Source organism: Lacerta agilis, chromosome 1 (genome assembly GCF_009819535.1).
Source record: "Lacerta agilis isolate rLacAgi1 chromosome 1, rLacAgi1.pri, whole genome shotgun sequence".
NCBI classification, from domain to species: domain Eukaryota; kingdom Metazoa; phylum Chordata; class Lepidosauria; order Squamata; family Lacertidae; genus Lacerta; species Lacerta agilis.
In genome coordinates this window covers 127104339-127119565 of record NC_046312.1, presented here as the reverse complement: position 1 = coordinate 127119565, position 15227 = coordinate 127104339, and the positions used below count along the sequence as shown (strand labels likewise).

Sequence of the window (15227 nt, the reverse complement as noted above, 5' to 3'; positions counted from 1 at the left end):
GGACACTGAGGTCCTCCTCTGAGGGTCTTCTACTGGCTTCCTCCCAGCGGGAAGCGAAGGGACAGGGAACCAGGCAAAGGGCCTTCTTGGAAGTGGCACACCCTCCCTTCAGATGTCAAGGAAGTAAAGAATTACACAACTTTTAGAAGACATCTGAAGGCAGCCCTATATCGGGAGGTTTTAAACACTTGCTGTTTTTCTTATTTTTTTAGATATGCTGTAAGCTGCCCAGAGTAGATGGCGTAGTAGTAGTAGTAGTGGTAGTAATCATCATCTGCATCATCTCCACAGGACTGCATAAGAATAATTCGTATAGAAGCCAAGGAAGATTTTCTAATCCAGCTGTGGGATAATTAGTATCCCGCACACAATGAAAAAATTATGAACCACACAAGCACCTTCTGGTGAGTAAATCTCCTCCTCTACCTACCACTATACTTCTGTTGATGCAGCCTAGAATAGCTCATGGCCTACAAATGTTTCCTTAATTTTTTTGTTTGTGGGTGAGCATCCTCCCATGTCCTCACCTACAGTCTAAAGCTCTGCAACATCATAATAATAATAATAATAATAATAATAATAATAATAATAATAATAATAATAATTTATTTGTACCCCACCCATCTGGCTGGGTCCCCCCAGCCACTCTGGGCGGTTTCCATCAAATATTAAAATACATTTAAAATACATTGTATAACAGTGCCCCCAGCTCCCAACCCCTCTAGCCGGTCCAGAAGGATGTTATGGTCGATGGTGTCAAAGGCCGCTGAGAGATCCAGCAGAACTAGGAAACAGCTCTCACCTTTGTCCCTAGCCCACCAGAGATCATCGACCAGCGCGACCAAGGCAGTTTCAGTCCCATGATGAGGCCTGAATCCCGATTGGAAGGGATCCAAATGGTCCGCATCCTCCAGGCGTGCCTGGAGTTGTTCCACAACCACCCGCTCAATCACCTTGTCCAAGAATGGTAGATTTGAGACTGGGCGATAGTTGGCTATATTGGCCGGGTCTAAAGATGTTTTTTTTAAGAAGTGGTTTAATGACCCCATCTTTCAGTGGGTATGGGAAGACTCCCTCATAGAGGGAAGCGTTCACCACCCCGCGGAGCCCATCGCCCAGTCCTTCCCGGCTCGCTTTTATTAGCCAGGATGGGCAAGGATCAAGGAGACATGCGGTCGGTTTCACTCGTCCAAGCACCCTGTCCACATCCTCGGAGGTAACAAATTGAAATTGATCCCATGAAACATGACTAGACAGAGCTGTAGCACTCTCCCGCCCCGGCCCTACTCCCACGGTGGAATCTACCTCCTTCCGAATCTGAGCGACTTTATCTGCAAAAAACTTTGCATAAGCATTGCAGGAGATCTTGGGGTCCCTACCAGGCCCCGATGACCGAGGTGGTTCTGCTAGATTGCGAACCACCTGGAAGAGTCTCCTGGTGCTGTTTTCTGCAGATGCAATAGAAACAGTGAAGAAGGTCCTCTTTGCCGTTGCCATTACCATTTGGTAGGCTCGAAGTTGAGCTCTAGCCTGTGTCCGGTCTGATTCAGAATGAGTTTTCCACCACCGGCGCTCTAGCCGTCTCAGCGACTGTTTCATCGCCCTCAGCTCCGGGGAAAACCACGGGGCTGTCCGGGCTCCATGCAATCGGAGAGGGCGCTTCAGAGCCAGACAGTCAATAGCCCTGGTTAACTCCACATTCCAGCGGGTCACCAGGGAATCAGCTGAAAGGCCATCAACATGGGATAAAACATCCCCCACCACTCTCTGGAAGCCAATTGAAGCCATTAAGTAGTGGGGGCGAACCATTCTAATTGGTCCTTCCTCCCGGCAGAGGGGAAGGGTCGTGGAGAAGTCCTGTTGCACCAGGAAGTGATCTGACCATGGCACTTCTTAGGGATTGAGGAAGATGAGCAAACTGAGTCTTGTTTAAGTTTGGCAATGTTAATTTGCTGACAGCCAGTCATTTCACTTATATTTCCACTTTCAAAATCTTTCACATGCCTAGAGAAAACAAAATGGTATTATGGAGCAGAAGTTTATTACAAAAATGCCTTTTTATCACAGATATCACATCTCAGAATACAGTATATGAAAGTCTCAGAGCCCTGTTTTAGAGAAGTGTGGCCTGTTTCTTTGGTTCTTTTATCCATGGATTGAGCTTTTGAGCCAGTGTAGAATAAAAAGATGCATTGGGAATTTCATGTTATCTATGGTGTCAGGACACCTGGATTTATTTTTATTTGTTTTTTATTTTTGTGGCCAAAAAAAGAGGATAAAGAAGATAGCCTCCTCTAATGTATAAACTGTCTACAATGGAGAACGAAGCTGGGTTGTTGTTTTATATACAGTGGTGCCTCGCAAGACGAAAATAATTCGTTCTGCGAGTGTTGTCGTATAGCGAATTTTTCGTCTTGCGAAGCACCAACGGAAAAATAGCGGTTTAACGAAAAAAATTATTTTTTTCGTCTTGCGAGGCAAGCCCATTGACATTTTCATCTTGCGAGACAGCCTTCCGCTAGTGAATGCCTTGCGTCTAGCGAGTTTTTCATCTAGCGAGGCATTCGTCTAGCGGGGCACCACTGTATATATATATACAAAAGCAGACGTCTTTGCTGTGCATCTAATGTAACTAGTTTCAGTTATCTTGAGGGAGAAAGGACCCCCTTGAAGTTATGGCAAGGACAGCAGAAGAGATGACAGTCCAACCGCAACGGCTTGCTTAAGGCACGGCCAAGGCTGGATGTGTGTTGCAGCAGGGCCAGCGGGTAGTCCAAGGTCCAGACAATCATCTAGCAACCAGGCAGGCAAAGCAGCACCCAAAGGCAATCCAAGATCAGGGCAAGCAGAGACAAGGACAAATGTTACTCTGATTTGATTTTATTTTATTATTTGGCAGATTTACAAAAAGGAAAAGCCACACTAATAAGTAAATTCTATGATTCTATGACTCCACCCGTAAGGGCAGACATATGTCACAGCTAGTATTGAGTATTGAGAAGTAAAGAATTTTAGGGGACACCTGAAGGCATATTGGGAGGTTTTAAACACTTGCCATTTTTCTTATGTTTCTTGTGTTTTTAGATATGTTGTAAACTGCCCAGAGTGAATGGGGTAATAATAATAATAATAATAATAATAATAATAATAATAATAAATCATCTCCACAGAACCACGTAAGGAACATCTTGATGTCACCAAAACAAGATATGGCAATCCAGCTGTGGAATACGTTGTATTCTGCACCCAGACCCAGAGTGCATAAATATGAACTGCCAAAGCACCTTCAGGGTGAGTAAATCTCCTCCTCTACCTCCTCCTCCTTTTTACTTGGTCTGACCAAGGCAGAATAGAGTGGCACTATCAGGGGCAGAGGGAGCCAATCTGCCGCCCGGGGTGGCAAACTTTAAAGGCACCCCTCCCCACGCGCGCTGCTGTTCGCCCACTGCAGCCTTAAAATGCGGCATGGCGCGATCAACGGTCGAAAGGGGTGCCGGCCGATCGCGCCCGCCATCTTGGGTGGACTGCACATGTCCACCCAAGATGGCGAGCACGATCGCCGGCACCGCTTCTGACCGGCACTGGGCCGCGCCGCGCTGCGTTTTATGGCTGCAGCGGGCGAACAGCCTTTTAAAAGTTGCCGTGCTCGATCGCGGGGGTGGGGCCTGCCCCCAGAGTGTCACCCTCCCCAGGGCGGTACCTGGGGCGGCCCCCCCCGCCCCCTTGCTCCGCCCCTGGCCACTATGACTTTCATTGATCTGACACTATACTTCTTTTTTTTATGAAGAATTTATTAGCATTTTCATAACACAACAAACACCCAAACCCACACCTACAAATATTAAACAAATACAAATACATATATTGCCAGGATTCTTCTTCTTGTTTGTATACCTAAAAAAAAAAAATTCTATTTCCGAATCTTGACATTTGACTTTTCACCTTCGGTTTTAAATCCATATTTTACTTTCTTAACAGCTTTTTTCTAAAAAAACCAAAAATATTAACTTCCATTAAAGTTAATTATCTTAATCATCATATTCTATCATAAACCTTAACAAAAAATTTCTTATAAAATCTAAACTTATTTCTTCTGTCCTTTATCATGCTGCTATTAACATAAAATCTCAATATCTCCTTATTTATTCAAGATAAACTTATAATTAACAGCCTTCACCCTCTGATTTCAGATACCATAGCAGACCATTTAAATTTTACATTTAATACTTCACCCCACACCCCCTCTGTCCATTGTCTTTCTCTGTCCTTCGCCGGAACCAATCTTCCATTTATCTTCTTTTCCCAATTGTCCACAGATCCAGACAAAGTTCACCACAAACCTTGCATCGAGCATCAGGATACACATCACCTCTTTTCTGGGCTCCTCCGCTTCTTTGTACCATACTTCTTCTTCTTCTAAATATCTTAATTCCATGTCCCTTGCCCCCGAGCTCCCACCTCGGGGTCTGGATATTGCAAATTTTACCGTTCCGGGGCTGCCACCCCCAAAGAACGGATCTTTTTCCCGGAGTCGCCCAGCCATTTCAGACCATCCTTCAAGCATCCCTTCTAACTCTTTGCCAAGGTTTTCTTCCATTGTGTAAAACTTTTGAAAAGCCTCCTCTGTGGAAAGTAGATTTTTTTTATTTATTATCCCACTCAAGACTTTCAATTTCCGATTAAGCAGTTCCAGTCTCAAGACAGTAAGCATTTCTTCCTCCGTTAGTCCAGAGTTCAAAACAAGTTCAAACACAAAGTACAGCATGTTGGGGGAAGGGGTGAGTGTCAAATTTCAGTTCCTGTCTCTTCCTTCCTTTGTTTCAATTGTTTCCCACGTCAGTCCAAATTTTCCATCGCCATTTTTCTGAAGCCAGAGCGTAAAGACCAAAACTTTAAACGGAGATATTTTCTGCCCACTTAATCCCCAGAGGGAAATCTCAGCAGTCTCAGTCTTCAAATCTCAAACACTTTGTATCCATTATTGTAGCAGCAGTCACTTAAACTGGTTATTTTCTTTCTTTCTCCCGAAGGGAAAGAGGCAGGCTCCCTTTCCTCTTTCCCCGGATCGTTGCAAAAATATAAAAGTCAGTCAAGTACTCACAACCACCGGGTTCTTTCAGATCGTTAAAGACAGGTAGAACTTAGACGCTCGTCACGGGATTTGTCGCCGCATTTGCATCCCGGTTGGGGCATGTCCCCTATAGCCCGGCTCCGTTGTCCCTTCACCCCCACTCCCCCTTTACAGGGGGAGCGAGGGAAGGGTTCGGAGCCACAACGGGCACAGCCGGGGAGCCCAGGGTGCGGGACGCTCTTCCCGCACCCCACCGGAGCCCCGCTTTGCGGTAGCGGGGCTCCAACCCCCGGGATGGACTGGGCGCCTCGCAGCCGAAGCAGCCCACGACCACCCACAATGGCGTCGCCGCCGGAAGTCCCTGACACTATACTTCTGTTGATGCAGCCTAGAATAGCATTAACCTTTCTTGTTGCTGCATCACACTATTGACTCATGTCCGTTGTCTACAAATGTTTGTGGGTGAGCATCCTCACCTATAGTCTATAGTCTAATCTATGTCATGATTTATTTGCAAACTTTGTTTAATTTTTGGTATGACTGGTGGTTGAGACTGACTTATTTTTTTAATATCAAACAATATGAAAATTAATTCCATACCTTAAAAGGCTATTGTTTCTTTCAAGTTTCTGCACTGATCAATGTTGTTGTTGTTGTTCAGTCGTTCAGTCATATCCGACTCTTCGTTACCCCATGGACCAGAGCGCGCCAGGCACGTCTATCCTTCACTGCCTCCTGCAGTCTGGCCAAACTCATGATAGCAGCTTCGAGAACACTGTCCAACCATCTCGTCCTCTCTCATCCCCTTCTCCTTGTGCCCTCCATCTTTCCCAACATCAGGGTCTTTTCCAGGGAGTCTTCTCTTCTCTTCTTATGAGGTGGCCAAAGTACTGGACCCTCAACTTCAGGATCTGTCCTTCCAGTGAGCACTCAGGGCTGATTTCTTTCAGAATGGATAGGTTTGATCTTCTTGCAATCCATGGGACTCTCAAGAGTCTCCTCCAGCACCATAATTCAAAAGCATCCATTCTTTGGCGATCAGGCTTCTTTATGGTCCAGCTCTCACTTCCATACATCACTACTGGGAAAACCATAGCTTTAACTATACGGAGTTTTGTCGGCAAAGTGATGTCTCTACTTTTTAAGATGCTGTCTAGGTTTGTCATTGCTTTCCTCCCAAGAAGCAGGCGTCTTCTAATTTCGTGACTCCTGTCACCATCTGCAGTGATCATGGAGCCCAAGAAAGTAAAATCTCTCACTGCCTCCATTTCTTCCCCTTCTATTTGCCAGGAGGTGATGGGACCAGTGGCCATGATCTTAGTTTTTTTGATGTTGAGCTTCAGACCATATTTTGCACTCTCCTCTTTCACCCTCATTAAAAGGTTCTTTAATTCCTCCTCACTTTCTTCCATCAAGGTAGTATCATCAGCATATCTGAGGTTGTTGATATTTCTTCCGGCAATCTTAATTCCGGCTTGGGATTCCTCCAGTCCAGCCTTTTGCATGATAAATTCTGTGTATAAGTTAAATAAGCAGGGAGACAATATACAGCCTTGTCGTACTCCTTTCCCAATTTTGAACCAATCAGTTGTTCCATATCCAGTTCTAACTGTAGCTTCTTGTCCCACAGAGAGATTTCTCAGGAGACAGATGAGGTGATCAGGCACTCCCATTTCTTTATGATCTTGCCATAGTTTGCTGTGGTTGACACAGTCAAATGCTTTTGCATAGTCAATGAAGCAGAAGTAGATGTTTTTCTGGAACTCTCTAGCTTTCTCCATAATCCAGCGCATGTTTCCAATTTGGTCTCTGGTCCCTCTGCCCCTTCAAAATCCAGCTTGCACATCTGGGAGTTCTCGGTCCATATACTGCTTAAGCCTGCCTTGTAGAATTTTAAGCATAACCTTGCTAGCATGCGAAATGAGCACAATTGTGCGGTAGTTGGAGCACTCTTTGGCACTGCCCTTCTTTGGGATTGGGATGTAGACTGATCTTCTCCAATCCTCTGGCCACTGCTGAGTTTTCTAAACTTGCTGGCACTGATCATTAGAGGAACTTTTTGGGGGGCGGGGGAATCTAGCATATGTTCCCTCTCTTTTTACATGACCATTTATATATAAGCACTAGCTGTACCCAGCCACATGTTGCTGTAGCTCAGAGTGGTTAAGTGGATGCAGGCCCGCTTCCCTGTCGTATTCAGAGTTGGGGGGTCCCTGAGGGAGGGGCCCTTTCCCTCCCCCCCTCTGTCAGACATTTCCCTTGCATATATTTCTCCCCCCCCCCCGTACTGGAATGAGACCCCGTTTTTGCCTGCCTCCCCACAGCTTCTCCCATTGAACTCCCAGCAGAGAGGCTCCTTCCCCACCTTCCCCTCCAAGGTCCCCCCTCAGACCATCCCTCTCCCACTTCCTCCCTACCTTAGAAACAGCTCCTTTCATTTTTCCGCCTTCTGCGGAGTACGCCGACCTATGTTTGATGTTTGATGGGTATGATCTCGCATAGCGTGTGTTGTTGGCTGCCAATAGTTTATTGGCGTAGCCGCCCTCGCCTCCAAGGGCCCCCTCCCTCCCTCTCCTCTCTCCTCCTGGGCTCTCTGACCAGGCTCTCTGTATAGCCTATATCACAGCAGTGATGTCACCACATTGACAATGGTGGCGGCTATGTGGCTATGTAGTGTTGTGATGTCATGCTGCTCACTAACTGACAGTTACATTTTTATTTATATAAGCATTTACATATGAATTAAGGATTTAAAACTGAGACGTAGAACAAATACCTGCCTTGATATAACTAATTATTCTTATACTGAATGGGTGTTCCTACAGGCTATTCTTGTTAAAGAGAAATATTATTCCCTTTATACTCTTTCCTGCTTTATCTATAATAAAATAATGCTGTTCTCTTTGATATTATGGAATCTTACAAATATATAACACTGTTGGTATTCCAAGACTTTACTCATTCGTCCTTGGCCTTCCCCATCCTTCGGCATTGTATATTCATTAATTAACACACAAACAAGATTGAAGCTACACAGTCTCAGTACATGGGTTATGATGATGATGATCAATTGACCCATCCGATGAGCAGCAAAAAGTGATCTGGTGCAGTGTTTGAAATCACATTCTAGATCCCATGGGACTGGCGTCTGCATTCTGACCTTTAGATTATTTATCCTATCTATATAGCAAACTTGCAGCAGTATTTATTATTATTATTATTATTATTATTATTATTATTATTATTATTTTACAAATTGCCAGTTTTCTTTTTAGATATCTGTAAAATGTTACTGAAGTGCAACTTTCTTCCCAGTTGTGTCAGTAACCAGAAAGGATGATGAACACAATCCCGATGGTACCTCTGCTCTGACTAAAAGCCACTGTAGGTTTTAAGCAATGTTTAAATTATGTGATTTCCTTTCAGTGGCCACTGCCAACTGAGCCTCTTCAGTTTTGGGGGCAAATAAGTGTTGCTGGGACTGGGGACCAAAATCATAGAATCATAGAATCATAGAGTTGGAAGAGACCACAAGGGCCATCCAGTCCAACCCCCTGCCAAGCAGGAAACACCATCAAAGCATTCCTGACAGATGGCTGTCAAGCCTCTGCTTAAAGACCTCCAAAGAAGGAGACTCCACCACACTCCTTGGTCGCAAATTCCACTGTCGGACAGCTCTCACTGTCAGGAAGTTCTTCCTAATGTTTAGCTGGAATCTTCTTTCTTGTAGTTTGAATCCATTGCCCCGTGTCCGCTTCTCTGGAGCAGCAGAAAATAACCTTTCACCCTCCTCTATATGACATTCCCAAAAAAGCCATACTGGAACCTGCCTAGCAACTGGTACATACCGGTAGTCAGGAAGGTAGTGCTGCCCAGTCATGGGCTTAGGATTTGCTCCTTGGCCCCCACAAACTGGGGGAGAAGCGAAGCAAAGGAGTCAAGAAAGAAAGCAGGAAAAGACAAGGTATACATAAGTATATAAGAATAACAATACATAACTCCGGGACACAAAGGAAGATATAAACTGTGGGTGCAACAGCAAAGGAAAACCCAAGAGAAACCAAAGCACAGGAAGAGAGTAAAAAAGAAGAAGGTAAAAGCACACAGTTATTTGGGGTGGGGTGAGGAGTGGAGTTTTATATTATTGTTGGCATCCATCTGTCTCAAGAGACAATGGAATACACTTCCGAGGATCAAGTCCAATTCCTGCGATACCAACACCAAAGTGACCTCCCGGGGAGCAAGATGGCAGTGTGGGTGGAGGTTCTGGGCTGCCCAGATGACATGACCCCCCCCCCCCTCGGCCTCAAGGATGTGCTCCAAATGAAAGTAGAACAACACGCTTGGCACCAGAACATGGGGCCCAGGAACCATCTGGAAGGAAGGTGATGCTGGACTCAACCCTGAGAGGCACCCAAGACATGGGGTGTTGTCAATCATAGCAGTGAGTGGACTTCTCCAGTTCTGCTCCATTATTGACCCTCCATTCTGATATTGTTTGGGACATGATAGCTATTGATGAACCTGTGTAAAAATGAACAGAGTGAATTTATCCTTCCTCTCTCATAACTACCAGTCCTACCTTGCTTTTCCTATCTATGCTCAGAACTGAAGCTCAGATCTTCACAGATACATTTCCCTTTTATAGTATCAGTTGACACCTCAGCAGACTGGAAAAGGCAAGCAGGAAACAGGCAGCCGTTGTTTCCTAGCTGCTAATGCTCTACTATTCCCAGAGTCTGTGGTGTGAGCATTTTGCGCCCAGGAAGGAGAGGTTTGTGCCAGTTGCAGAAGCCTGCAAATACCCCTCCTCCTCTGTGCAGATTGGTTTTTGTCAACTCAAATCCTGATCACTTCTGCTTGGGTTGTGCCTGGGTTAATGGCCACCTCCAGGCGCATGTCAACTCAGCTGGTTCCCCAGATGGTCCCCTGGAAGTTTGGTGGCCCACCTGCTCGCCTCTAGGCTTCAGGGCAAAACTTGCACACAGAGCCCTTTGACAGGGGGCCTGGAGATATCACACCTGCAGGAAGGAAAGAGGGTGATGCACCACTTCCCCCCTCCCAGAATATAGACTCCAGGATTCAAGCCAATGCTTTATCAACCCAAAGTTGTGGTGACTGATAAATGGGCCCCGTTTGTTTGCATGCAGATTCCTTCCCAGCCCCGCATACAGAGACCAATTATACCACAGCAAGGTCTTAAAAACGCAGTCTCCACAGACCCGGTGGCTGGGCTGAACTGTTGCCAACTCTGCCGCTTGGTCAGAGTGCAGCCGGCCTTTAACTGCAGCAGCAGAGCAGAACCTTGCTCCCTCTGGTCTGCTCCTGAAGCCCTGCCCACTGTGGAGGTCAGGATTTCTGAGTTTAAAAGAGTGATTTTTGGCAGGCAGTGCTGGAGTCCACTATGACAATACAGATTCAGGTTAAATCCCAGGATAGGCTAAGCAACTCCTCCAAAGGCCCAGGTGAACAGATTCCCAGAGTCAGGGCATAATCCCCCAGAAAGGGGGTTGGGTTGGGGGGTTGGTGACCATTCTGTAGATCAGCCCCCCCCCCCACCTGCTGCCTTCTTGTTGTGCAGTCCAGGGCTTATGGGATCTGTGGTCCCCAACACCTGGAGGGCACCCAGTTGGGGATGGCTGGCTTAGTTTGTCCAAAAATATATAGGAAGGAAAACAGGTCTGGCCTGGATTGAACTCAAGTCCCCATCAGCACAGGAGAAGGCTGCTGCCCAGTTCAAAAAGGGTGAGGCTATGTGCTTTGCTGAACAGGAATTGTGGTGTGTTTGTGTTTTGACCTGAATGGGCACCTAAGCCCTGTCCTCGCGAGATCAAATTGCAGCACTCAAGAACCGCATCTAGAACGCAAGGACCACTGGGCACCTGTGGAATGCGATGACATCAGACGACATCATTTTAGAAAGAAGCGCGGATCTTTTTCTTCAACTGTACTCCGTACTAGTTCTTCTACAGGTAGGCCATGGTACTGCGCTTGGGAAGGAAAGGGGGGCAGACCTGCCTCTGTGGGGAGGGGGTGCCACAACCCACAGGGACTGTCCTCTGCTGGGCCACCCTGCCGAGCTTCTGAGGACAGTGGAACTGCCAGTCCATTAGGCGATATAGTCCTTTGGATTGCCAGGTTTTGGTTTGGAGGTTTTGTGCTGCATTGTGGAATAGTGGGTGGTAGGTCAGGGGAATTAGTGGGGATGGGGTTGGGGATAGTTTGCCTGTTTCTGCTTTCCATGCTTTGAACATGGTTTGTGTGTATCTATTAAGTGTTGTGGGGATTTTTCTTAGTTTGTTTGGGAGGAGTGGGTATGCTGTGGTGCAGATATTCTCAATTGTGTCCCTTTCTAGGTGTATCCATTGCTTTGTCTCGTCTTCTAATATGTATGGGATTATATGGCGTATTTGGTTGGCTCTGTAGTATGCTTCTATATTGGGGATTCCCCATCCTCCTTCTGCGGTGGGGAGGTGTAGGTATTTGGTGTATATTCTTGGTTTTTTTGTGTGAGAAGATAAAGGATTGTAGTTTTCTCTGCCATTTGCGGAGTTGGGTTGGGGGGGATCCAGATTGGGAGGGTTTGGAATAGATAGGTTGGTTTTGGAAGGGTGATCATTTTGATCATGGCTATTTTGTCTGAGAGAGTGAACTTCATGTTGTTCCATCTCTTTAAGTCTTTGTTTATTTGTTGCCATAGGGGTTTGTAGTTGTGGAGGTATAATTTGTTAAGGTTTTTAGTTATTTGTACTGAACTTGGTGTGGCAGAGTTTTATCTTGGTGGTGTTAGTGAGTTCTCTTTGGATGTAAGGTGGGGTGTTAAAGCACATGGCTTCCGATTTTTCAAAGTTTACTTGTAGGCCTGAAACCGTTGCAAATGTGTTGAGTTCTCTGATTAGGGAGGGTGCTGTGTTTGAGGGATCTGGTGTTGTGACCATTAGGTCATCTGCAAAAAGTCCTAGTTTATAGGTTCTGTCTTTTATTTCCACCCCCTTGATGTCTGTGGCTGCTCGGATTCGGATTGCTAGGGGTTCCAGCGCCAGGATAAATAGGAAGGGAGATAGTGGGCACCCTTGTTTTGTGCCTCTTTGGATTGTTATGGTATTTGAGTCCATATTATTAATTCTGCATTTTGCTGAGGCTTGGGAGTATATTTGTTTGATGGTTTGTAGGAAGTAGGGGCCAAATTTCATGCTAGTTAGTACTGCTGATAGGTATTTCCATTCTAGGCAATCAAAAGCTTTGAGGATGTCTAGGGACATAATTGTCAATGGGAGTTTAGTTGCCTTGCTGTGTTCAATTAGGTTCAGTAGTTTCCTGATGGGGTCTGTAATATTGCGACCAGGGACGAAGCCAGTTTGGTCTGGAGCTATTAGCTTGGATAAGAATTTTTTCAGGCGGTTGGCCAAGATTGATGTGAATATTTTGTAGTCTTGGTTTATTAATGAAATCGGGCGGTATGATTCTACCTTGAGGCTGTCCTTCAATGGTTTTGGGATGGAGACTATTTTGGAGAGGGTCCAGGTTTTGGGGATGGGCCCTCCTTTCATGATGTCATTAAACAGGCGTGTCATGTAGGGCATCAGGGGTTCTTTGAATTTCTTATAGAATTCTGCTGTGAAGCCATCTGGGCCTGGAGCTTTGTGTGATTTTAAGTTTTTGAGGATTGTGTCTATTTCCTCTGGGGTGATGGGACTGTTCATATATTCTTGTTCCTCATTAGTTAGAGTAGGTATGTTCATCTCTGTTAGGAATTCTCTGATTTCCTTCTCAGGTGGGTTACGGGAGGTGTATAGATCGGAGTAGAATTTTGCAAATTCTGCAATTATTTCTTTGGGGGGAAATGTCGTGTTGCCATCTTTTTTGGTGATGCAGTGTATTCTTGTTTTAAGTGTTTTTTTCCTACATCTATTTGCTAATAGTCTGGAGTTTTTCCCTCCGTATTCAGATTGGTGATGTCTTGTTCTAAGTTGTTAATTTTAGAGGTGGTTTGTTTTTTTAAGGAGTGCTTTCAAGCTCCTCTGGTGACTGCTTTCATTGCATCCCACAGGAGGGGTGTTTTTATGTTGTCTACATCGTTTTCCTTGAAGTAGTTTTGGAGGGTTTTTGTGAGACTCTCTCTAATTTGTTTGTTTGTAGTTAGGGTGGGACTGAAGGACATTGATGGGGTGGTTTGTGTTTCTTCTCCTATTTTAATAGTGACTTCTACTGGGGCGTGGTCTGTGATTTGGATGTTGCCTATGTTTGTTGATTCCACTAAAGCGATCAGACCCTGTGTAGCAGGATGCTGTCCAATCTGGATACTGTGCCATGGCATCCAGATTGGAATGTATGGCTATTATCTCTTGGATTTTGCTCACTCCAGATGTCGTAAAGACCCCTGTTTTTTAACATTTTCAGTAGGTGGCCATTAACCCAGGCACAACCCAACTGTCAGGCACATGTTTTCCTCTTTTTAAATAATTACAGAATCATTAAAATAGGTTATATTTTATAACGTTTTTTCACAGCATATTTTTCTATTATTGTAGACTACTCAAACTTGGTAGCTTCGAGAACACTGTCCAATATGGAAGGCCGGAGGAAGATCAACAACAAAGCTGTGGAAGTAAGTAGCATTACCGATTGGAGTGTTTTTCTTTGTAATGTATGTTTTTGCTTGTTGTTTGGAATAAAATCTTTAATCTTCTTACCCAATTGCGTTTGTATTGCTTCTGACTCTAAATTTTAAAAGAACCATCTTGCCTTTAGCAAGACACCCTAATTCTGAAAGTGCTGGGTCTTTGCCCAGAGTCTCCAAGCCTCTGCCCCTCCTCCTCCCTTGGAGAGACCTCAGGGGAAATGCTAGAGGAGGAGGAGTCCGTTGACAGAAGTGGCTGGGGTTCCCTGTAACGTAGAGAGACTTCCTCTCGCGAAGGGCTGCTCCACCCAGCTCTTCCTCTCGAGTAGTCCTCCTGTCCCCCTCCTCAAGAGGAGGACATCTCTCCTCTCGCTCCTCACAAGGAATACCTTTGCCCCGGCTCTCCTCCCGAGTAGGTCCTCCCCTCGCCCTATCCTCGCGAGGAGTTGTGCAAACCCTGACAGATACTATGCCTTTTACTACAGCCATAACTGTAAATTTTAGCACAGGATACTGTTTCTCAAATCTGTTTCCTTGTCAACAACATGCGTTTGTATTGCTTCTGACTCTAAATTTTAAAAGAACCATCTTGCATTTGGCAAGACAGAGCCTTAATAATTACACTTTTCGCAACCATACTAACCGCCATCTTCTGTTGTTGTTGTTGTTGTTGTTGTTGTTGTTGTTGTTGTTGTTTTTGTTGTTGTTCAGTCATTCAGTCGTTCAGTTGTGTCCGACTCTTCGTGACCCCATGGACCAGAGCATGCCAGGCACTCCTGTCTTCCACTGCCTCCCGCAGTTTGGTCAGACTCATTTTGGTAGCTTCGAGAACACTGTCCAACCATCTCGTCCTCTGTTGTCCCCTTCTCCTTGTGCCCTCCATCTTTCCCAACATCAGGGTCTTTTCCAGGGAGTCTTCTCTTCTCATGAGGTGCCCAAAGTATTGGAGCCTCAGCTTCAGGATCTGTCCTTCCAGTGAGCACTCAGGGCTGATTTCCTTCAGAATGGATAGGTTTGATCTTCTTGCAGTCCATGGGACTCTCAAGAGTCTCCTCCAGCACCATAATCCACTACTGGGAAAACCATAGCTTTAACTATACAGACCTTTGTTGGCAAGGTGATGTCTCTGCTTTTTAAGATGCTGTCTAGGTTTGTCATTGCTTTCTTCCCAAGAAGCAGGCGTCTTTTAATTTCATGACTGCTGTCACCATCTGCAGTGATCATGGAGCTCACAAAAGTAAAATCTCTCACTGCCTCCATTTCTTACCTTTCTATTTGCCAGGAGGTGATGGGACCAGTGGCCATGATCTTAGTTTTTTTTTAATGTTGAGCTTCAGACCATATTTTGCGCTCTCCTCTTTCACCCTCATTAAGGTTCTTTAGTTCCTCCTCACTTTCTGCCATCATGGTTGTGTCATCAGCATATCTCAGGTTGTTGATATTTCTTCCAGCAATCTTAATTCCGTTTTGGGATTCATTCAGTTCAGCCTTTTGCATGGTGAATTCTGCATATGAGTTAAATAAGCAGGGAGACAA

General features: G+C 45.4%; 1 long non-coding RNA gene across 1 annotated transcript in view; it reads left to right on the top strand.

The window, feature by feature from the left end:
- Nucleotides 1-319: 319 nt before the first annotated feature.
- LOC117061386 overlaps nt 320-15227 on the top strand; it is a 40136-nt gene continuing 25228 nt past the window's right edge. Inside the window, exons 1-2 of the long non-coding RNA XR_004428085.1 lie at nt 320-404; nt 3171-3291. This is a non-coding gene — a long non-coding RNA (uncharacterized LOC117061386). The remainder of the gene's footprint in view (nt 405-3170; nt 3292-15227) is intronic.